Source organism: Ovis aries, chromosome X (genome assembly GCF_016772045.2).
Source record: "Ovis aries strain OAR_USU_Benz2616 breed Rambouillet chromosome X, ARS-UI_Ramb_v3.0, whole genome shotgun sequence".
Classification (NCBI taxonomy): domain Eukaryota; kingdom Metazoa; phylum Chordata; class Mammalia; order Artiodactyla; family Bovidae; genus Ovis; species Ovis aries.
This window is the reverse complement of record NC_056080.1, coordinates 21,997,690-22,020,875: the sequence shown is the minus strand read 5'-3', so window position 1 is coordinate 22,020,875 and position 23,186 is coordinate 21,997,690.

The following is a 23,186-nucleotide window of genomic DNA, read 5'->3' as shown; positions in this document are numbered from 1 at the left end:
TCTGTATGCTTAAAAACATCATCATGGCATGAAAGATTGAAGGTAGTAAGGTGGGAGTAAAGGGAACACTGTGGAGACATGAGTATTAGATTTTGGAGGGTGGAAAACTGAGCAAATACAGAGAAGACCAAAATGGAAAGGCAATCAGTGTTAACTTCACCACCCTAGAGATGATTATTTTTAATATTTTGGAATATATTCTCCTAGATTTATTTCTTTAATAAAAATAGGATAATAGTTTGCATATTATTCTGTAGCCTACTCATTAATCTATATGTTTACAAACCTGTGTACCATACCATTTGGATGTCCCATCTGCACTGAGTTACCCTCCAAATTTTAAGTGAGAAGAAGTATCACCTGTGGGTTGTGGCATCTGGTTTATTTTTTCCTTTTTTGACCATGTGGCATTCGGGATTTTAGTTCCCTGGCCAGGGATCCAGCCTGTGCCCCTTGTAGTGGAAGCACAGAATCTTAACCACTGGACCACCAGGGAATCCTGGGATCTGGTTTCTTGAACAGCTGCCTAGGAGCCATTTGGTGTTACTGGGAAAGTGAAAGTGATAGTCACTCAGTCGTTCCTGACTCTGTGATCCCAGGGACTGTAGCCTGCCAGGCTCCTCTGTTCATAGAATTCTCCAGGCAAGAATACTGGAGTGGGTTGCCTTTCTCTTTGCCATGGGATCTTTCCAACCCAGGGATCGAACCTGGGCCTTCACATCGCACGCAGATTTACCAGCTGAGCCACCAGGGAAGTTTAGTGTTATTGGGGAATGTGTGCAATAGGAGCAGGAAATAAGAGATAAGAAGGAACTAGTTAGATCAATTTCCCCCTTTTCTTTATCCTCTGGAGTGCTCTGAAGTACATACGGGTCCTTCTAGCAAAGTTTCTAGAGTGCGGTCTGCTGAGCAAATACATCTGCTGTGTGTATTATCGTATCTCTTCATGGTTCCTTATGAAGCAGTAATCATGCTAAGTAATGCACCACATTGCATGTTTTGCATTTTCCCTTATCTTGTTCCTTACCTTAGTCCTTTTTTCTTCACTCTCACTGCCCAAGTTACACCTCCCAAATAAAGTTTAATATCTTAATCCTTACCTCAGGTTCTGATTTCTTCATGACCTAGGATAAGGTAAAGTGAAAGGGAAGGTCGCTTAGTTGTGTCCAGCTCTTTGCGACCCCATGGACTGTATAGTCCATTGAATTCTCCAGGCTGGAATATTGGAGTAGGTAGCCTTTCCATTCTCCAGGGGATCTTCCCAACCCAGGAATCAACCCGGGGTCTCCTGCATTGCAGGCTGATTCTTTACCAACTGAGCTATGAGGGAAGCCCCACAGAGGCTTAGCTATATCCTGTGCATATTTTCTTATATAATTAAATAATTTTTGGGATCTCATAAATTATTTTTATTATATATTTTATTTTAATAATGTAATTTATGGTGAAATGTACACATCTTACAGTGAGTATACAAATAAATACACATGTTGCATCCCAATCAAATAAAGAATATTTCTATCACACAAGAAAGTTACTTTTTCCCTGTCATTAAATGGTGGTGGTTTAGTCGCTAAGTTGTGTCTGACTCTTGCGACCCCATGGACTATAGCCTGCCAGGCTCCTCTATCCATGGGATTTTTCAGGCAAGAATACCGGAGTGGATTGCCATTTCCTTTTCCAGGGCATCTTCCTAACCCAGGAATCGAACCTGGGTCTCCTGCATTGCAGGCAGATTCTTTACCGACTGAGCTATGAGGGAAGCCCACTGTCATTAAATATTATTCACTAATATCCTAGCTATAATTGTGCTCCCTTGTTGAGAAATCAGTGCTGCAACTGGAGTTTCAGAGTTGTACTGGAAAGAGCAGTGAGCTGTGAATTGTGAGACATAGGTTCAACTCCAATTGTCATAAAAGAATTAACTGGGGTGACCTTGGAAGAGTCATTAAAATGCTTTAAATCTGCTTCATTATATGTCAAATGAAAGGGTCAAATTAAATAACTCTTATTTTTCCTTCAGTTTTAACATTCCAAGTCTCTGTGGTACTTTGGGAAGCCCCTTTTCTTCTTTACCTCGTGATTATAGTATTTGGGTGCTGTCACCATCAATAGCTGTTTTAGTATGTGAAAATAGTGACATTACATCTTGTGTTCTACCCAGAGTTTAGGTGACTCTTGGTATGGCCTCCTTCGAGATGTTTGGAGGGACTTCTTCACACTTACCTCCCTTGATGTCTCAGTGAAATGAGAGTGACATGTCATATAATCAATGAAAGTCTCCCTTGGGCCAAAGCAAGGTAAAGTGCCATGTGGTCCCTTCTCAGGCTTTCCTTTTAGGTTGTGACTGCTGAGGTGAGGGTTCACTTGGGGATGAAGTGTGCATTGAATGATTGTTAATTCCATTTGATAAATAACATAGAGACCACTGAAGACTGTAAGGATAGTTTTTGTGCAGGACTATTGCTACATAGTGGAGAAGGAAGTGGTAACCCACTCCAGTGCTCTTGCCTGGAGAATCCCAGGGACGGGGGAGCCTGGTGGGCTGCCGTCTATGGGATTGCACAGAGTTGGACATGACTGAAGCGACTTAGCAGCAGCAGCATTGCTACATAGAGATATGTGCTTGTGTATTGCCCAAAGGTGTTCAAGAAGAGGTACCATGTGGCCTAGAGTTCACACACACACGCACATACTATAATTTTATTTATAGCTAAGTTACGAAAAAGCAAGAGAGTTCTGGAAAAACTTATATTTTTGCTTTATTGACTATGCCAAAGCTTTTGACTGTGTGGATCACAACAAACTGGAAAATTCTTAAAGAGATGGGAATACCAGACCACCTGACCTGCCTCCTGAGAAATCTGTATGCAGGTCAAGAAGCAACAGTTAGAACTGGACATGGAACAACAGACTCGTTTCAAATCGGGAAAGGAGTATGTCAAGGCTGTATATTGTCACCCTGCCTATTTAACTTATATGCAGAGTACATCATGTGAAATGCTGGGCTGATGAAGCACAGGCTGGAATCAAGATTGCTGGGAGAAATATCAATAATCTCAGATACCCAGATGACACCACCCTTAAATGGCAGAAAACAAAGAACTAAAGAGCCTCTTGATGAAACTGAAAGAGGAGAATGAAGAAGTTGGCTTAAAACTCAACATTCAGAAAACTAAGATCAAGGCATCTGGTCCCATAACTTCATGGCAAATAGATGGGGAAACAGTGGAAACAGTGACAGACTTTATTTTGGGGGGGTTCCAAAATCACTGCAGATAGTGACTGCAGCCATGAAATTAAAGGCACTTGCTCCTTGGAAGAAAAGCTATGACCAACCTAGACAGCATATTAAAAAGGAGAGATATAACTTTGCCAACAAAGGTCCATCTAGTCAAAGCTATGGTTTTTCCAGTAGTCATGTATGGATGTGAGAGTTGGACTATAAAGAAAGCTGAGTGCCAAAGAAATGATGCTTTTGAACTGTGGTGTTAGAGAAGACTCTTGAGAGTCCCTTGGATTGCAAGGAGATCCAACCAGTCAATCCTAAAGGAATCAGTCCTGAATATTCATTGGAAGGATTGATGCTGAAGCTGAAACTCCAGTACGCTGGTCACCTGATGCAAAGAACCAACTCATTTGAAAAGACCCTGATGCTGGGAAAGATTGAAGGTGGTAGAAGGGGACTACAGAGGATGAGACGGTTGAATGGCTTACCGACGCGATGGACATGAGTTTGAGTAGGCTCTGGGAGTTGGTGATGGACAGGGAATCCTGGCATGCTGCAGTCCATGGGGTGGCAAAGAGTTGGACATGACTGAGTGACTGAACTGAACTGAAATTAAATAAACAACCATCTTAGTTTCCACTGAATATTTTTTTTTACAAAATTATCAGGATGGAACAGTTGGAACTTGGCAGCAGTTTTGTGTTTGCTTGGACTGTCTCGTGCAAATTGATTGGGGTCTTGTTCATGTTCTCTCAAAGAATAAATTATTTGCCATTTAAGTGCATAGTTTAGGATTTAATATGGATAGGGCATTTCTACTATAATTCGGCTTGAAATGATTCATACTAGTTGGAAATTTTAAAATAATGTTCACTTATGAATACCTGATTTGTCACTCTTTTAAAGGTTTGGTTCCCGGAGAGTCATAAGCATTCATGAATTTTATTATTGGCGGTTTCTTCAATTCATGACTGGAATTCTAAACTATTTTTGAGTTAAGGAAGAAACACTGGAATGCATAATCTTCAGTAGTTTGATCTTAAGAAAATGATAATAACATTTACTTATATAAACTTCCACAAGAGAACAGAACAGATAATGAGTATTTTTAACATATACCATAAAAAATTCCAGTTTCTCATAGTGTTATTAGTGTTATCTGCCCTTGGTTTATATAAATGCATTGATGCCCTTTGGAAGAAGATCAGTCTTAACCCCTTTTTGGTTAACAGTTTTTCCACTTATGAAATTTTCTTGATTTCTAGGTAATCGTTGTTGTCTTCATTATATGTTGTCTTGGTGATTTTTTCCTGTACATGGAGGATTTGTCTTATTCTAGTTATACTTCAAAATTCTAGTCAATTTGTAGGATAATAGCCCCAATTAAGTGAGACATACCTGACCAGAGTCCAGAGGAAACTAACCATGCCACAACTCACATAAGCCATGACCTTGGCCTCTTTCCTGCCTTGGGGACAAGAAATACTCTCTTTTCCTTTATCATACAAAGGGATTAGGGAAAGGAGAGAAGTGAATTGCTCTCATAGATTATATGATTGTTCCCAAATACTAGCTCCCTTACTGATGAGAAGTTTGTCTTTGCTTGTTGCTGTTTGAGTTGCTGTGTCACCTTGAAGGCAGACTTTATAACACTACTACATTGACTCTGCGCTTGGACATGTGATATAATCTAGCTAGTGGACTGTGAGTGGACGTGATGTGTGCCACATCTGAGCATCGAACACATCCATCACTCTTGCTTGTTCTCTCTGCCATTAAAGTGCATATGTCTTAAGTAGGGGCGTCTCCTGCCGTCTGGACCCCAGAATTGAAATCACGTGTGAAATTGTAACAGCACACTTGCGGGTGACAACATATGATATAATAAAAAAATACATGTTCATTGTTGCAGTCTTAAGATTTCTGAGATGCCTGTTTTACAACAGAGCTGAGATTAATACACTTGCTCTCTCAAGGTTCTTTGAAATAAATATTTTAGGGTAGGAATTATATGTATATTTTGCTGTGTGGCGTACCTGCGAGATTATTTCACACTGGTGGCTTTGAAACTTTTTGACCACAACCTACAGTTAAAAAAAATTTTATATTTTAACTTCATACACTCAAACATATATGTTCATTTATGTATATATAGAGATGGTATATATGAAATAAATATACATTATATATGTAAATAACTTATACACATGAAAATAAATTTTAAGAAACAATTCTTACTCTTAAGTGTACTCTGATATTTTCTATTTTTCTGTTCTGGTTTAATTCTTTTAAAATGCTGCTTTTGATATGCTAAATCAGTTTTAGAGTTCACTAATAGATCTTAATCTGCAGCTCAAAAAAATCACTGATTTAGAGAAAGCTGTTCATTATAAATGATGACAAGCTAAAAGAGAGTGTACTTATAGTTACACTGCCATTATTTGGAACTTGGCAAAATTTAGATGCACTTGTAAATCTCATAGACTCAAAATATTTTGTCTATTTCTAAGGAAAAAATAGAGGCTACCCAGCTATGAAATACAGAGAATTAAAGCTCGTCACTGCTTTACACATGGCAACTGATATATGAACGTTAAAATTAGCAGTTGATAAAATCAAGGTCAAAAGATATATGTGTAAACACCTCCTGTGGAATTACAGAGATGGTAAGAATAAACCAAAGATGAAGTCTCATAAAATGTTAGGCTTGGAAAATCACACTGTCCTTTCAAAAAATGACAGTTTGTGCAAACCTCGGAATTTTATGGACGTGTGCTCTTTTAAACTTAAGTGTATAGAAATGGAGGTTTGAGTTAAGGCATGATGTTACAGATCATGTAAATATTAATACTGGTGATACATGTTATTCTGTTTTAGATATTTAGAGGTTTGCTATATCTGAAACCTTTTCACTCTATACTCCACATTAAAGTGAAGTGAAAGTGTTAGTTGCTCAGTCGTGTCTGACTCTTTGCGACCCCATGGACTGTAGCCCACTAGGCTCCTCTGCCCATGGGATTTTCTGGGCAAGAATACTGGAGTGGTTTGCCATTTCCTTCTCCAGGCGATCTTCCTGTCCCAGGGATCAAACCTGGGTCTCCTGCATTGCAGGCAGACTCTTTACCATCTGAGCCACCAGGCACATTCCACATAGAGTCTCTTAAATGCTTTGATTACTTTTCTCTGTTTCTGTATTTCTGTGCTGAATTTTGGATTCTTTCTTCTGAACTGTATTTCTTTTTATCAGCTTTCTCTTTTGCTATATGTGTAATCTGCTGTTAAACTAATCCATTGAGTTTTAAATTTTAGATTTTAATTGTTATTTCTATAAATTCTTAGGCTGCATTTTCAAATCTCCTTGGAAACCTTTTGTGGTTTCCAGTAAAGTTATTTCAAGTTTGTGTTGTATTTCATTAAACTTGGTAAGCATAGTTGTTTCAGGACTGTGTCAGAATTCATTTCTATGTTCAAAGTCTTTGAGGTCTACAGTCTCTTATTTCTTCTTCTTAATTAAGAATAAGAAGTATCTCACTTTATTGGGCTTTCTTAATTTTGTCTGTGTAGTGGTCATTGTTCTTGAAAAAGGTATGGGACTTCTTTGTGACATAGGAATGTTGTTGTTGTTTAGTTGCTCAGTTGTGTCAGACTCTTTTGTGATCCCATGGACTGTAGCCTGCCAGGCTCCTCTGTCCAGGGTGTTGCCAAGGCAAGAGTACTGGAGTGGATTGCCACTCCCTTCTCCAGGGGATCTTCCCAACCCAGGGACTGAACCCGGGTCTCCTGCATTGGCAGGCAGATTCTTTACCGCTGAGATACCTGGGAAGTCCCAGGAACGATGTGCCTTCTTCCAAACAGTGGTTCTCCAGCTTGGCTATGTGTAAAATTGTCTGATGGAACTTATAAAATCCTTGTGTCCAAGCTGAACTATATAGACCATTTAAACCAGAATCTGCAGAAGTAGAATCCAGGCATCACTTTTAAAAGATACTCAGTGATTTCAGTGGGCTTCCCTGATAGCTCAGTTGGTAAAAAATCTGCCTGCAATGCAGGAGACCCTGGTTCAATTCCTGGATCGGGAAGATCTGCTGGAGAAGGGAAAAGCTACCCACTCCAGTATTTTCAGTGAGCATCCAAGGCTCAGAACTGCAGATATAAAATCTGGGCTACAAGTCTGCTGGTAGCTACTGTCTTTACAAATTCTTAGAAGGTTTCCCCTTTATCCACCACTTGCTCAATACCAGTTAGCATATGGTAACTTTTCTAATGTCAACAATGTATTGAAGATGAGGAAGGGACAGGGTTATAAGATATTTTGAGAGAGTATTTATTTCCCTCTGCCATTTATGAATCTTATGCAAAGCACCTTTTACCTTCTCCAGTTATTCATTCATTGTATTAGTTGTACTAAGTTAAAGATAATGATAGTGTAAACTTAAAATGCTTTTGAATTTTCATGGTGTTTCCCATATCAGTTTTGGTTTTATCATGTGTTATTTCTTAATTTCTTCTGGGAAGTTTTCATGCTGACCCCTAAAGAATATCTGTAGGATCTGATTATTCAACTTATAAGTAAACAAATTAATTATATTGAAGATGGACCTTGCTATCTCCTATTGGACAGGCCCCTAGACAATGCTGATGCATTATGAAACCATAAATTGAAATTGGCTTGCTTTTATCTGTAAGGATCTTGGCATGTAATAAGATTAATCAACATATTATTCACACGTAAACTTCATTTTTTGATTACACATTATATTTAGTATTGGAAATCATGATTTTATGTTAATATGGGATGACATCATTCTTTTTCCTTTCAGCTATGAAATGCCTCATTGCTGTGTTGGGAAACAACTTGTGGTAGCATTTGTCTGTGTTACTTCCAGTCTGACTTCTCCTCTTTAAGTTCATTATTCTTTTAGGTTCTTAATTACAAGCTGTCTTCTAGCCAATCTAGTTCACTATTTCTGGCATCATAAGAATCCAGTCTTAGTCCTTTATATATGGAAAAAAGGAAAAAAACTACCTAAGCAGTCATTGAATTCAGGGTACCAGAGTGTGTCCATTAGGTTGGTTCATAGATATTCTGTAAAATATATTTTCATGGTCAGATGAATCCAGCAAAGGCTAGATTAAATGAAGTTAAACTGGTTTATTTAAGGGAGGCTTGGTAGAATCTTTAATATCCAAATATGCATTCTGAATTATCAAAGCATTTGAGCATTTGAAATGATCAGTGTCCTTCAGAAGTTTGGAAAAACTCATATATGACCATATTAAACCGTCATGATTACCTTTTAAGGTAATTCTTAGTCTTGTTTTTACAGATGAGACAACTTAGGTTTAAAGAAGTTCTTAGTTTGTTCATTATCTAAGAGCTATGAGGTGGATGGAGTCTGGTTTTAGATTCAGATCTGTTCTTTACTAGAGTCTGTGTTCACTCTTCCTCTCACTTGCTCTCTCCCTCCTTTCTTCTCATTCTTCCTTTTAAAATTATATTTATTTATATATTATAAAATTAATGTATATATTCACTGAAGACTCTGAAAAAAAACATAAGGACAATGAAGAAAATAAAAATTACTTATAACCTCCCTTCATGATATAACATTAGAATTTTAACATTTTAAATGTTTTAAATACATGTGTAAATTATACCTATATAGTGGTTTTTAAAAAAATAAAATCCAGATCATATTGCATATATTTTAAACCTGTACTGTTGATTTTATGTAATTAAATAATCTTCCAAAATTCACTTTTAAAGGCTGCAAAATATTTCATCATAAGGATGCATTAAATTTACTAAGCCAGTTCTCTGTTATTAGATAGGTAAATTGTAGCCAAGTTTTCACAATTTTTCTTAAAATTTACTTATTTTAATTAGAGGCTAATTACTTTACAATATTGTAATGGTTTTGCCATACATTGATGTGAATCAGCCATGGGTGTACATGTGTTCTCCATCCTGAACCCCCCTCTCACCTCCCTCCCCATCCCATCCCTCTGGGTCATCCCAGTGCACCAGCCCTGAGCACCCTGTCTCATGCGTTGAACCTGGACTGGTGATCTGTTTCACATATGATAATATACATGTTTCAGTGCTATTCTCTCAAATCATTCCACCCTTGCCTTCTCCCACAGAATCCAAAAGACTGTTCTATACATCTTTGTCTCTTGCTGTCTCGCAAATAGGGTTATCATTACCATCTTTCTAAATTCCATCTCTATGCATTAGTATACTGTATTGGTGTTTTTCTTTCTGGCTTACTTCATTCTGTATAATAGGCTCCAGTTTCATCCACCTCATTAGAACTGATTCAAATATATTCTTTTTTAATGGCTGAGTAATATTCCATTGTTTATATGTACCACAGCTTTCTTATCTATTCGTCTGCTGATGGACATCTAGGTTGCTTCCATGTCCTAGCTATTATAAACAGTGCTGCGATGAATATTGAGGTACACGTGTCTCTTTCAGTTCTGGTTTCCTCGGAGTATATGCCCAGCAGTGGGATTGCTGGGTCATATGGCAGTTTTATTTCCAGTTTTTTTTTTTAATTTTTTTTTTAAATTTTAAAATCTTTAATTCTTACATGCGTTCCCAAACATGAACCCCCCTCCCACCTCCCTCCCCATAACATCTCTCTGGGTCATCCCCATGCACCAGCCCCAAGCATGCTGCATCCTGCATCAGACATAGACTGGCGATTCAATTCTTACATGATAGTATACATGTTAGAATGTCATTCTCCCAAATCATCCCACCCTCTCCCTCTCCCTCTGAGTCCAAAAGTCCGTTATACAAGGAATCTCTACACTGTTCTCCATAGTGGCTGTACTAGTTTGCATTCCTACCAACAGTGTAAGAGGGTTCCCTTTTCTCCACACCCTCTCCAGCATTTATTGTTTGTAGACTTTTGGATAGCAGCCATTCTGACCAGCGTGAGATGGTACCTCACTGTGGTTTTGATTTATATTTCTCTGATAATGAGTGATGTTGAACATCTTTTCATGTGTTTGTTAGGCATCTGTATGACTTCTTCGGAGCAATGTCTGTTTAGTCTGTTAGTCACAATTTTTCTTAAAATTTACTTATTTTAATTAGAGGCTAATTACTTTACAATATTGTAATGGTTTTGCCATACATTGATGTGAATCAGCCATGGGTGTACATGTGTTCTCCATCCTGAACCCCCATGTTTAGCAATGTCTGTTTGGCCCATTTTTTGATTGGGTCATTTATTTTTCTGGAATTGAGCTGCATGAGCTGCTTGTATATTTTTGAGATTAATTCTTTGTCCATTGCTTCTTTTGCTATTATTTTCTCCCATTCTGAAGGCTGTCTTTTCACCTTGCTTATAGTTTCCTTCATTGTGCAAAAGCTTTTAAGTTTAATTAGGTCCCATTTGTTTATTTTGCTTTTATTTCCATTACTCTTGGGGTGGGTCATAGAGGATCCTGCTGTGATTTATGTCAGAGAATGTTTTGCCTATGTTTTCCCCTAAGAGTTTTATAGTTTCTGGTCTTACGTTTAGATCTTTAATCCATTTTGAGTTTATTTTTATGTATGGTGTTAGAGAGTGTTCTAGTTTCATCCTTTTACAAGTGGTTGACCAGTTTTCCTAGCACCACTTGTTGAAGAGATTGTCTTTTCTCTATTGTATATTCTTTCCTCCTCTGTCAAAGATAAAGTGTCCATAGGTGCATGGATTTATCTCTGGGCTTTCTGTTTTGTTCCATTGATCTATATTTCTGTCTTTGTGCCAGTACCATACTGTCTTGATGACTGTAGCTTTGTAGTAGAGCCTGAAGTCAGGCATGTTGATTCCTCCAGTTCCATCCTTCTTTCTCAAGATTGCTTTGGCTATTCAAGGTTTTTTGTATTTCCATACAAATTGTGAAATTATTTGTTCTAGTTCTGTGAAGAATACTGTTGGTAGCTTGATAGGGATTGCATTGAATCTATAGATTGCTTTGGGTAGTATACTCATTTTCACTGTATTAATTCTTTGAATCCATGAACATGGTACATTTCTCCATCTATTTGTGTCCTCTTTGATTTCTTTCATCAGTGTTTTATAGTTTTCTGTATAAAAGTCCTTTATTTCTTTAGGTAGATATATTCCTAAGTGTTTTATTTGTTTTGTTGCAATGGTGAATGGAATTGTTTCCTAAATTTCTGTTGTCTCATTTTTAATGTATAGGAATGCAAGGGATTTCTGTGTGTTAATTTTATATCCTGCAACTTTACTATATTCATTGATTAGCTTTAGTAATTTTCTGGTAGGCTCTTTAGGGTTTTCTATGTAGAGGATCATGTCATCTGCAGATGGTGAGAGTTTTACTTCTTCTTTTCCAATCTGGATTCCTTTTATTTCTTTTTCTTCTCTTACATCGATTGATTTGCAGATATTAAAGAATCTTTGTATTCCTGGGATAAAGCCCACTTGGTCATGATGTATGATGTTTTTAATATGTTGTTGGATTCTGTTTGCTAGAATGTTGTTAAGGATTTTTGCATCTATGTTCATCAGTGATATTGGCCTGTAGTTTTCTTTTATTGTGGCATCTTTGTCTGGTTTTGGGATTAGGGTGATGGTGGCCTCATAGAATGAGTTTGGAAGTTTGCCTTCCTCTGCAAGTTTCTGGAAGAGTTTGAGTAAGATAGGTTTTAGCTCTTCTCTAAATTTCTGGTAGAATTCACCTGTGAAGCCATCTGGTCCTGGGCTTTTGTTTGCTGGAAGATTTCTGATTATAGTTTTGATTTCCGTGCTTGTGATGGGTCTGTTAAGATTTTCTATTTCTTCCTGGTTCAGTTTTGGAAAGTTATACTTTTCTAAGAATTTGTCCATTTCTTCCAAGTTGTCCATTTTATTGGCATATAGTTGCTGATATATCTCTTATGATCCTTTGTATGTCTGTGTTGTCTGTTGTGATTTCTCCATTTTCATTTCTAATTTTGTGATTTGATTTTTTTCCCCTTGTTTCTTGATGAGTCTGGCTAATGGTTTGTCAATTTTATTTATCTTCTCAAAGAACCAGCTTTTGGCTTTGTTGAATTTTGCTTTGGTCTCTTTTGTTTCTTTTGGATTTATTTCTGCCCTAATTTTTAAGATTTCTTTCCTTCTACTAACTCTGGGGTTCTTCATTTCTTCCTTTTCTAGTTGCTCTGTGTTCAGTTCAGTCACTCAGTCATGCCCGACTCTTTGTGACCCCATGAATCGCAGCACCCCAGGCCTCCCTGTCAATCACCAACTCCCAGACTCATGTCTATCGAGTCGGTGATGCCATCCAGCCATCTCATCCTCTGTCGTCCCCTTCTCCTCCTGTCCCCAATTCCTCCCAGCATCAGAGTCTTTTCCAATGAGTCAACTGTTCACACAAGGTGGCCAACGTATTGGAGTTTCAGCTTTAGCATCAGTCCTTCCAGTGAACACCCAGGACTGGTCTCCTTTAGAATGGACTGGTTGTATCTCCTTGCAGTCCAAGGGACTCTCAGGAGTCTTCTCCAACACCACAGTTCAAAAGCATCAATTATTCTGCACTCAGCTTTCTTCACAGTCCAACTCTCACATCCATACATGACCACTGGAAAAACCACCACCTTGACTAGACGGATCTTTGTTGGCAAAGTGATGTCTCTGCTTTTGAATATGCTATCTAGGTTGGTCATAACTTTCCTTCCAAGGAGTAAGAGTCTTTTAATTTCATGGCTGCAGTCACCACCTGCAGTGATTTTGGAGCCCAAGAAAATAAAGTCTGACACTGTTTCCACTGCTTCCCCATCTATTTGCCATGAAGTGATGGGACTGGATGCCATGATCTTAGTTTTCTGAATGTTGAGCTTTAAGCCAACTTTTTCACTCTCCTCTTTCGCTTTCATCAAGAGGCTTTCTAGGTCCTCTTCACTTTCTGCCATAAGGGTTGTGTCATCTGCATATCTGAGATTATTGATATTTCTCCCAGCAATCTTGATTCCAGCTTGTGCTTCTTCCAGCACAGCATTTCTCATGATGTACTCTACATATAAGTTAAATAAGCAGGGTGACATACTCCTTTTCCTGTTTGGAACCAGTCTGTTGTTCCATATCCAGTTCTAATTGCTGTTTCCTTACCTGCATATAGGAGAAACCCCACATCCAAGGAGTGGTGGCTGCACGAGCTTAGGAGGGCTTTAGGTGTAGAGTTGGGTTATTCATTTGACTTTTTTCTTGTTTCTTGAGGTAAGCCTGTATTGCTATGAACCTTCCCCTTAGCACTGCTTTTACAGTGTCCCATAGGTTTTTGGTTGTTGTGTTTTCATTTTCATTTGTTTCTATGCATATTTTGATTTCTTTTTTGATTTCTTCTATGATTTGCTGGTTATTCAGAAGTGTGTTATTTAGCCTCCATATGTTGGAATTTTTAATAGTTTTTTTTCCTGTAATTGACATCTAATCTTACTGCATTGTGGTCAGAAAAGATGATTGGTATGATTTCAGTTTTTTTGAATTTACCATGGTTAGATTTATGGCCCAGGATATGATCTATCCTGGCAGAGGTTCTGTGTGCACTTGAGAAAAAGGTGAAATTCATTGTTTTGGGGTGAAATGTCTAATAGGTATCAATTAGGTCTAACTGGTCCATTGTGTCATTTGAAGTTTGTGTTTCCTTGTTAATTTTCTGTTTAGTTGATCTATCCATAGGTGTGAGTGGGATATTAAAGTCTCCCACTATTATTGTGTTATTTTTAATTTTCCCTTTCATACTTGTTAACATTTGCCTTTAATATTGCAGTGCTCCTATGTTGGATGCATATATATTTATAATTGTTATATCTTCTTCTTGGATTGATCCTTTGATCATTATGTAGTGTCCTTCTTTGTCTCTTTTCACAGCCTTTATTTTGAAGTCTATTGTATCTAATGTGAGTACTGCTACTCCTGCTTTCTTTTGGTCTCTATTTGCATGGAATATCTTTTTCTAGCCCTTCACTTTCAGTCTGTATGTGTCCCTTGTTTTGAGGTGGGTCTGTTGTATACAACATATATAGGAGTCTTTTTTTTTGTATCCATTCAGCCAGTCTTTGTCTTTTGGTTGGGGGCATTTGACCCATTTACATTTAAGGTAATTATTGATAAATATGATCCCATTGCCATTTACTTTATTGTTTTGGGTTCAAGTTTATGCACCTTTTCTGTGTTTCCTGTCTAGGGAAGATCCTTTAGCATTTGTTGAAGAGCTGGTTTGGTGGTGCTGAATTCTCTGAGCTTTTGCTTGTCTGTAAAGCTTTTGATTTCTCCTTCATATTTGAATGAGATCCTTGCTGGGTACAGTAATCTGGGTTGTAGGTTTTTCTCTTTCATCACTCTAAGTATGTTCTGCTATTTTCCTTCTGGCCTGAAGAGTTTCTGTGGAAAGATCAGCTGTTATCCTTATGGGAATCCCCTTGTGTGTTATTTGTTGTTTTTCCCTTGCTGCTTTTAGTATTTGTTCTTTGTGTTTGATCTTTGTTAATTTGATTAATATGTGTCTTGGTGTGTTTCATCTTGGGTTTATCCTATTTGGGACTCTCTGGGTTTCTTGGACTTGGGTGGCTATTTCCTTCCCCATTTTAGGGAAGTTTTCAATTATTATCTCCTCAAGTATTTTCTCACGGTCTTTCTTTTTGTCTTCTTCTTCTAGTATTCCTATGATCCAAATGTTGGGGTGTTTAACATTGTCCCGGAGGTCTCTGAAGTTGTCCTCATTTCTTTAATTCTTTTTTCCTTTTTCCTCTCTGCTTCATTTATTTCTACCATTCTATCTTCTACATCATTTATCCTATCTTCTGCCTCAGTTATTTTACTGTTGGTTCCCTCCAGAGTGTTTTTGATCTCATTTATTGCATTATTCATTATATATTGACTTTTTTATTTCTTCTAGGTCCTTGTTAAACATTTCTGGCATCTTCTCAGTGCTTGTCTCCAGTCTATTTATCTGTAACTCCATTTTGTTTTCAAGGTTTTGGATCATTTTCACTATCATTATTCAGAATTATTTTTCAGGTAGAGATAAGGATATCTCCTCCTCTTTTGTTTGGTTTGGTGGGCATTTATCATGTTCCTTTACCTGCTGAGTATTTCTCTGCCTTTTCATCTTGTTTAGATTGCTGTGTTTGGGGTGGCCTTTCTGTATGCTGGAAGTTTGTGGTTCCTCTTTATTGTGGAGGTTCCTCACTGTGTGTGGGGCTGGATGGGTGGCTTGTCAAGATTTCCTGGTTAAGGAAGCTTGTGTCAGTGTTCTGGTGGGTGGAGCTGGATTTCTTCTCTCTGGAGTGCAATGAAGTGTCCAGTAGTGAGTTTTGAGATGTCCATGGGTTTGGTGTGACTTTGGGCAGCCTGTTTATTGAACCTCGGGTCTATGTTCCTGCATTGCTTTAAAATTTGCCTGGTATGTCTTGCTGTGGAACTTGTTGGCTCTTGGGTGGTGCTTGGTTTCAATGTAGGTATGGAGGCTTTTGGATGAGCTTTTGTCGATTAATGTTCCCTGGAGTCAGGAGTTCTCTGGTGTTCTCAGGTTTTGGGCTTAAGCCTCCTGCCTCTGTTTTTCTGTCTTATTCTTACAGTAGCCTCAAGACTTCTCCATCTATACAGCACCAGTGATAAAATATCTAGTGTAATGAGAGACACCCGGAGGGGTTCACAGAGTTACATGGAGAAGAGAAGAGGCAGGAGGGAGATAGAGGTGACCAGGAGGAGAAAAGGGGGAATTAAAAGGGGAGAGAGCAAGCTAGCCAGTTATCAATTCCCTATGTGCTCTCCACAGTCTGCAACACTCAGAGAAGTTCATGGAGTTACACAGAGAAGAGAAGAGGGAGGAAGGAGACAGAGGTGACTAGGAGGAGAAAAGGGGGAATCAAAAGGAGAGAGACAGATCCAGCCAGTAATCAGTTCCCTAAGTGTTCTCCACAGCCCAGAACACACAAAGAGATTCACCGAGTTGGGTAGAGAAGAAAATGGGGAGAGGGGAGATAGAGGCGACCTGTTGGGAGAAAAAGGAGAGTCAAAATGGGGAGAGAGCAATCAGGCCAGTGATCTCGCTCCCAAGTAAAAATGGGTACTGAAGATTGGGTTCTTAAAGGTACAAAATTGATAACAAATACGAAAAAGCAAAGATTAAAAATCTAGGTAGAGGTTAGACTCTCAAAAATACAATATTAAAAAAACAAAACAAAGTCACAAAAATTATAAAATATATATATGAAGTTTGCTTTAAAAATAGGGTCTTTTTTGCAAGGTATTAATAAGTTATAAAAATGAAAATTAAAGGAGGACTTAAAAATTAAAAAAATTTAAAAATTAAGAAAATGATAATAGTAAAAATATATCTAGGAATTTCTCTGGAGCTATTGCAGTCAGTGTGGGGTCAATTCAGTTTCAGATAGTTCCTTGATCTAGCTTATACTTCTCAAGATCTATAGGCCTCTTCCAATGTAGTCGGTGCTAACTGCAGGGTTTTAATCATTTGCACCTGTCACTTCCAAAGCAGTTCCCTCTTCTTTGTTTATTTTGGCTTCCTCTGCTTGAAAGTCTCCTCAGTGTGTAATTTCCACCCTGACACAGGGGGGCGAAGGTAGTCACTTATTTAGGCTCACTTGTTCATTTGTGCTGTGGGGAGAGAGGGACACTGCAAACAAATATCACTGGCATGTGTGGGGAGTACTGGTAGTGTCTTGGCCGCACTGGGTTTGCCCCCCGCCCCTGCTCACAGCGCTTGTGCTTTCCCAGTCTACACTTCTCAGGCTCTAGGTTGCTCTGCTGGGGGACTGTCTGAGGCAGGCCCTGGGTTGCATGCACTTCCCAGGTCTAAGCCACTGAAGTTCAGGTTCTCGGGTACTCCACAAAGGCGCATACTTGGTTGGGCCTGCATTTTGTGCCCTTCCCAGGTCTGAGCAGCTCAGGTGACCAGGTGCTTGGTGAGCACAGTCTCCTCGGGTGGGGAGTGCATCTTATCACTTCCCCTGTCCCAGCCGCTAGGTTTCCTGGGTGGCAGCGGGTGCGCCTGTCTCAGGTGTGCCGTGTGTCTCTTCTGAGGAGCTGATCCCTGGCTGCGACCCTCCTGGAGGATGTCAACGGTCCAGAATCCCAAGAAGTCTTGGTTAGCAACTGGGAGCCTGCTTGCAGTTTGGTAGAGGATGCCTCTCTGGGGCCGAAATTGCCCCTTTCCGGCTCTGGCTGCCCCTCACCTTCCTCCCTGTCTCTGGCGGGGGATGGGCCGGTCTGCAGCCAGCTTGCTCTCCTCTGGTATTCACTCAGTCCTTTGTTCTGTGAGTGGGCCTGGCAGTGCCATAGGTTAGGGCTTTTTGTGGGATAGTTCTCTCTCTCTCTCTTTTCTCTCTCTCTCTGGCTGTCCCACAGTTTGGGTTGCTATCTCACGTTAGTTCCCTCAGATTGCCCTCAGGGCATTCAGGCCCAGTCCTTACCCTAAGCAATGCAGCCCGCACCTCCCTATTCAGCCCTGGCTTGCTGGGAGTTGCTGTTAGGCATGTAATCTGTGAGTTTTATTTATTTATTTATCCTCCCGGTTATGTTGCCCTCTGAGATTCCAAAACTCCCACAGACCCGCCGGTGAGAGTGTTTCCTGGTGTTTGGAAACTTCTCTTTTAAGACTCCCTTCCTGGAATGGATATCCGTCCCTACCTCTTTTGTCTCTCTTTTTATCTTTTATATTTTTTCCTACCTCCATTCGAAGACAATGGGCTGTCTTTCTGGGTGCCTGATGTCTCTCTGCCAGCATTCAAAAGTTGTTTTGTGGAATTTGCTCAGCGTTCAAATGTTCTTTCGATGAATTTGTGGGGGAGAAAGTGGTCTCCCCGTCCTATTCCTCCACCATCTTAGGACCGGCTCTGAAGTTTTCACAATTATAAATTGCACTATGACGAACACCCTAGCACATTGCATCTTTGTACACTTGTTTGATTTTTTTTTCCTTTGGAACAAACATACATTTTACCAATAGTGTAGGAGAATAGTTGTTTGTGTCCTGGCAAATATAAGCTATTATATACTTATTTTTATTTCTTGACATTTTTATAAGTAAGATATGCCTTTTATTTCATTATTAAACTTTGTATTTTGTATTAGGGTATAGCTGAGTAACAAACAATATTGTGATAGTTTCAGGTGAACATTGAAGGGACCCAGCCATATAATATGCATCTATCCATTCTCCCCTAAACTCCCCTCCCATCCAGGCTGCTGCATAACATTGTGCAGTAGGTCCTTGTTGATAATCCATTTTAAGTATAGCAGTGTGTACATGTCCATCAAAAACTGCCTAACTTTGCCTTTCCCCCATCCTTCCCCCTTGCAACCGTAAGCTCATTCTCTAAAAAACATGCTTTTTATTGTTTAGCTCATTATACCTCTGTTTTGCCCTTTGGCTGTCATTAAGCTGCCCTCCCACTAGTAGGGCTTGTGCCCTATGTGATTCTTTCATGAGTGGAGATTATTTTGCATCCAGCTTTCTTGCTGGTTTTGCCTTATAATATGAATTAGTTGATTCTGTCGTTGAGATGAGGGGTACAATCTGAGTATAAAGACAGATAATCCACATGGATATTAAACCTGCAGCCATGGTTTTCTTAGGTTCCTGTTCCAGTCTAGCAGTTTTTAACCCATAGTACATATAACATATGACATTCACACATTGGACACATCTTGTGTGTACACTGTGAACTGCTCGAAATTTGTGACATGCTGTGTACAATTATACTCCTTTTTTCCTGCTCTATAAACATTTTGGAATAGAAGTTAGTGTGAGTAGTGTTATAGTAGGACAACTGCCCTAATTTAAAACAAAGTAAGTAACTTACAATCTTCCATCCTTAAGATTCTATTAGTAAGAAATTATTTGCCATATATCTGTAACAGCATAAAATCTCAGCTCTAACGGGGATGAAAATGAATGATACCTTTAGCAAGATAGAGGTTAATTTATTTCTTAAAGTAAAATCTCAGCAGTTATGGTACTGCTCTACTGAGAAGTCATCAGGAGCCCAGGCACCCTCCATCTTTTTACTCTGCCATTCTTAGAATGTTGCCCTCGTCTACATGATCCAAGATGAGTCTCGTAGCATCTGAATTCCAGCCAGCAAGAAGGGTATAAAGTGAGAGTAGAGGGCCATATTCTTGCCATTAATGAATCCCCAAAGGATGTAGATTTTACTTCCTTATCAGGAGATCAAACCAGTCCATCCTAAAGGAAATCAGCCCTGAATGTTCGTTGCAAAGACTGATGCTGAAACTGAAGGTCCAATACTTTGGCCACCTGATGCAAAGAGCTAACTCCTTGGAAAAGACACTGATACTAGGAAAGATTGAGGGCAAGAGAAGAAGGGGCAACAGAGGATGAGATGGTTGGGTGGCATCACTGACTCAATGGACATGAGTTTGAGCAAACTCCTGGAGATGGTGAAGGACAGGGAAACCTGGCATGCTGCAGTCCATGGGGTCTCAAAGAATCGGACATGACTGAACGACTGAACAACACCACCACCTTCAGTTGACTGGAACATAGGTGCATGGAGCCACACCAGTTACAGAGTAGCATGTAAAATGTTTTAAACTGGGGTGACTAGGAGTCTAGCTTAAAATCAGAGTTTCTCTTATTGTAAGAGAGAAAGGGGACAGTTGGGAATGTCTGTCATAGCATTTCTCATGGGTGTACTGTTTCTGGGTACTTGATAACACTGCCTGAGCAGTCTCAACCCTCTGGACCACTGATCACTGCAGTGTCTACTGTGCTTCCCCTGCAGCCCAAACTGGTCCACATGCATTCCCTGTGGTCCTGTGTCGAGATCATTAGCCACATTAGTGGACTGAGCTGAAGATGGAATACACGGTTTGAGGCACACCTTGTTCAATATTTAAGTTGCTCTTATGTTCATAGTTTGAATTATTTATTTATTGGCTGTTCTGGGTCTTTGTTGCTGTGTAGGCTTTCTTTAGTTGCGGCGAGTAGGGGCTACTCTCTAGGTGTAGTGCATAGGCTTCTCATTGCAGGGACTTCTCTTGTTGGGGAGCAGAGGTTCTAGATGCACAGGCTTCAGTAGTTGTGGTTTGTGGGCTCTAGAGTGTAGGCTCAGGTGTTGTGGTGCATTGGCTTAGGGGCTTAGTTGCTCTGTGATATGTGGGATCTTCCCAGACCAGGGATCGAACCTGTGTCCCCTGCACTGACAGGTGGATTCTTAACCACTGATCCACCAGGGAAGCTCCATAGTTAAAATTTTAATGAGAATTTGATTTGTACTGGGGTCCTAGTCTTAATGTGAATAAACCGAAGTGGTTAACATTACCATTTTTCTGTACTGTTTACACAGGAGCAATACTAAGCTGAACTGGATAGAAATGATCATGTGTTAGTTATTGGCATTTAGAGAATAAAGGGTATACACATTAAGAAAATGTAAAAAAAAACAATTTTATCACTACTATATAAAAATGTGCTTTAGATATATCCCTAAATCTTTATATATATCCTTTATTTTCACTTAAAGGAAAATAAGCAAGTCAGCAATACATTTGAACTTGAAAAATTCTAGCTGAAACTTTCTTGGTTGAGGCGTGGATTGTGGAAAGGTGGGATGACTCCTCTTATTGTTTTGAGTCTGGCATCACTGGCAATTTTTTTCCCCTTCATTTTCCTAAATATTCAATTATATGACTTCCCAGTTACATAGTATCTACCTCCTTCACATTTTTCCCTGGAGCTGGCCATGAACCTTGATCACAGGATCATATGAAATAGAGGAATAGCCCTTGAACAGTCTTTAGTCATGGTTGATGTGATCCTGGAAATAAGATCCAAGCTAATGAACATTCATATTAATGCAGGTTTTACATGTGCAGCATGAGTCTTTGATTTGTAGTCAGCTCAGGCAAACATAGCAATTTGGAAGGTGTCATATTCATCAGATTCAGATCTGTGAGTAGATATGAATAACAAATGCTTCTGTGTTCTGGAACACAGTTCTGAAACTCAGTGTGTTCTGAAGGTTCTTTATCGTCAAGGAATTTAACAAGCCAGATCAAGATAATAACCTTTAGACTCATCCCCCACCCTCAAATCCAACCCTTTTGTGAATACTCATTTTAAAGATATATATGGGACATTTTAGGATTTGTCAGGGTGAATGTACCCACTTCAGTGTTCTTGCCTGGAAAATCCCAGGGATGGGGAGCCTGGTGGGCTGCCGTCTATGGGGTCGCACAGAGTCGGACACGACTGAAGCGACTTAGCAGCAGCAGCAGCAGCAGGGTGAATGTAGCTGATTCCTTCTAGGCTCTGTCCAGCTGGATACCCTGATGGCTTTTGACCTTGGTCCTCTTAGTCACTGTAAAGATGAATCCCAAACCTTATCTTCATCCTCATCAGAGGGTCTTTGAAATTAATTGTTGTTTCTGATTTCAAACCTTCTCGTGACCAAATTTCAGGGTATCCACTAATTTGTGTCCTAGTCTTGAACATGGATGCATCCTCCTCGTTACTGGTTTGTGTTCCAGTTCCTCTTAGAGCCTGATGTTGTTGTTGTTTAGTTGCTCAGTCATGTCTCTTTGTGATCCCACGGACTGTAGCCCACCAGGCTCCTCTGTCAGTGGAATTTCCCAGACAAGAATACTGGAGTGGGCTGCCATTTCCTTCTCCAGGAGATCTTCCCAACCCAGAGATTGAACACTTATCCTCTGCATTGCACGCAGATTCTTTACCACTGAGCCACCTGGGAAGCCCCCTTAAGGGGGGCTCTGCCATGTATGTGGGCCACTTAACTAGGGTTATTGAAACCCTGCCTGCGCCCTACCTTTGCACATCTCCTTCTGCCCAATGTGTAGATCTTTCCTCTTTTCTGCTTAAACCCAGGCTTACTGCCCTTTCCTTAGCCAGAAAGGCACTCTGTGCCAGACTTTACCAAGTGTATTAAACCCGCTGGTTATCAGTGCCTATTTGGGTAGAGGCCTCTTTGGACTGTGATCATTGGGCCGTATGTCACACTTTGGGAGGCCATTTCTCCTCGGCGCTGCCTGATTCTCATTTACCTCACTTTCCTCGATGAATGGTCATTGAAATCTAGCATGTCTTATGGGTGTTCAAAATGAGACAAGACACATCCTCTATTTATTCAACCTATTTTGGTCTAAACTTCCATAATTGAGACATTTTCCTCTACTAATCTTACAACATCCTTTGATTTGGAAAAAATCTCATGAACATTCTACTGTGTTCATGTGATCAGTTGTAATAGAAACAAACCCAGAATGCACATTTAATTTGAAGACACAGTCAGTTGAAAATTGCATTTTCTTTTGTAGAAGAAAAACAGGGGGGAAAGACATTTTAAAATATATTGCTTTAGGCATGAATTTAAAATTTCATATTATCCTTTTCTAGTCATAGTAATTATTAAAGTGTTAATCTGGCAAAACATGAACCTTGGCAATAAGGATCTTTATACTTGTATACTCTCAAATGCTCAAATCTGTGATGCACATTTATTCTGGTGACATGTATTGTGACTGGACCTGTAAATCTGAATTCTGCTAAAAATATTTTTATAATGGAAATGAGAGTTAAAAGAAAATAAGTTAATATGTGAACATATAATCTTGGTTACGATAAGGTGACTTTTCTCTCAAACTCAGAGCTATATTTACATCTCACAACATCACTGGTAGTCAGCAAATATTTATTGAGTGCTTGCTCTTTGTGGACAGTGTTCTAGCTGTTGGCAATACAGCAGTGAACAAAACAAAGCCTCTGCTCTCAGAGAATGTAACATGTAACATTCTGGTGATGAGGAGATTACAGCATTAGGTTGAGAGGGGTTGGCAATGACAAGCCAGGCATTGCATATTTCTTTGCTACCTGTCTTCTTGGCCAGTGGTTTCGGATGGGATATGGTGCAGTAAGAATGTCTTTCTGTGTCTGGCTTATTTCA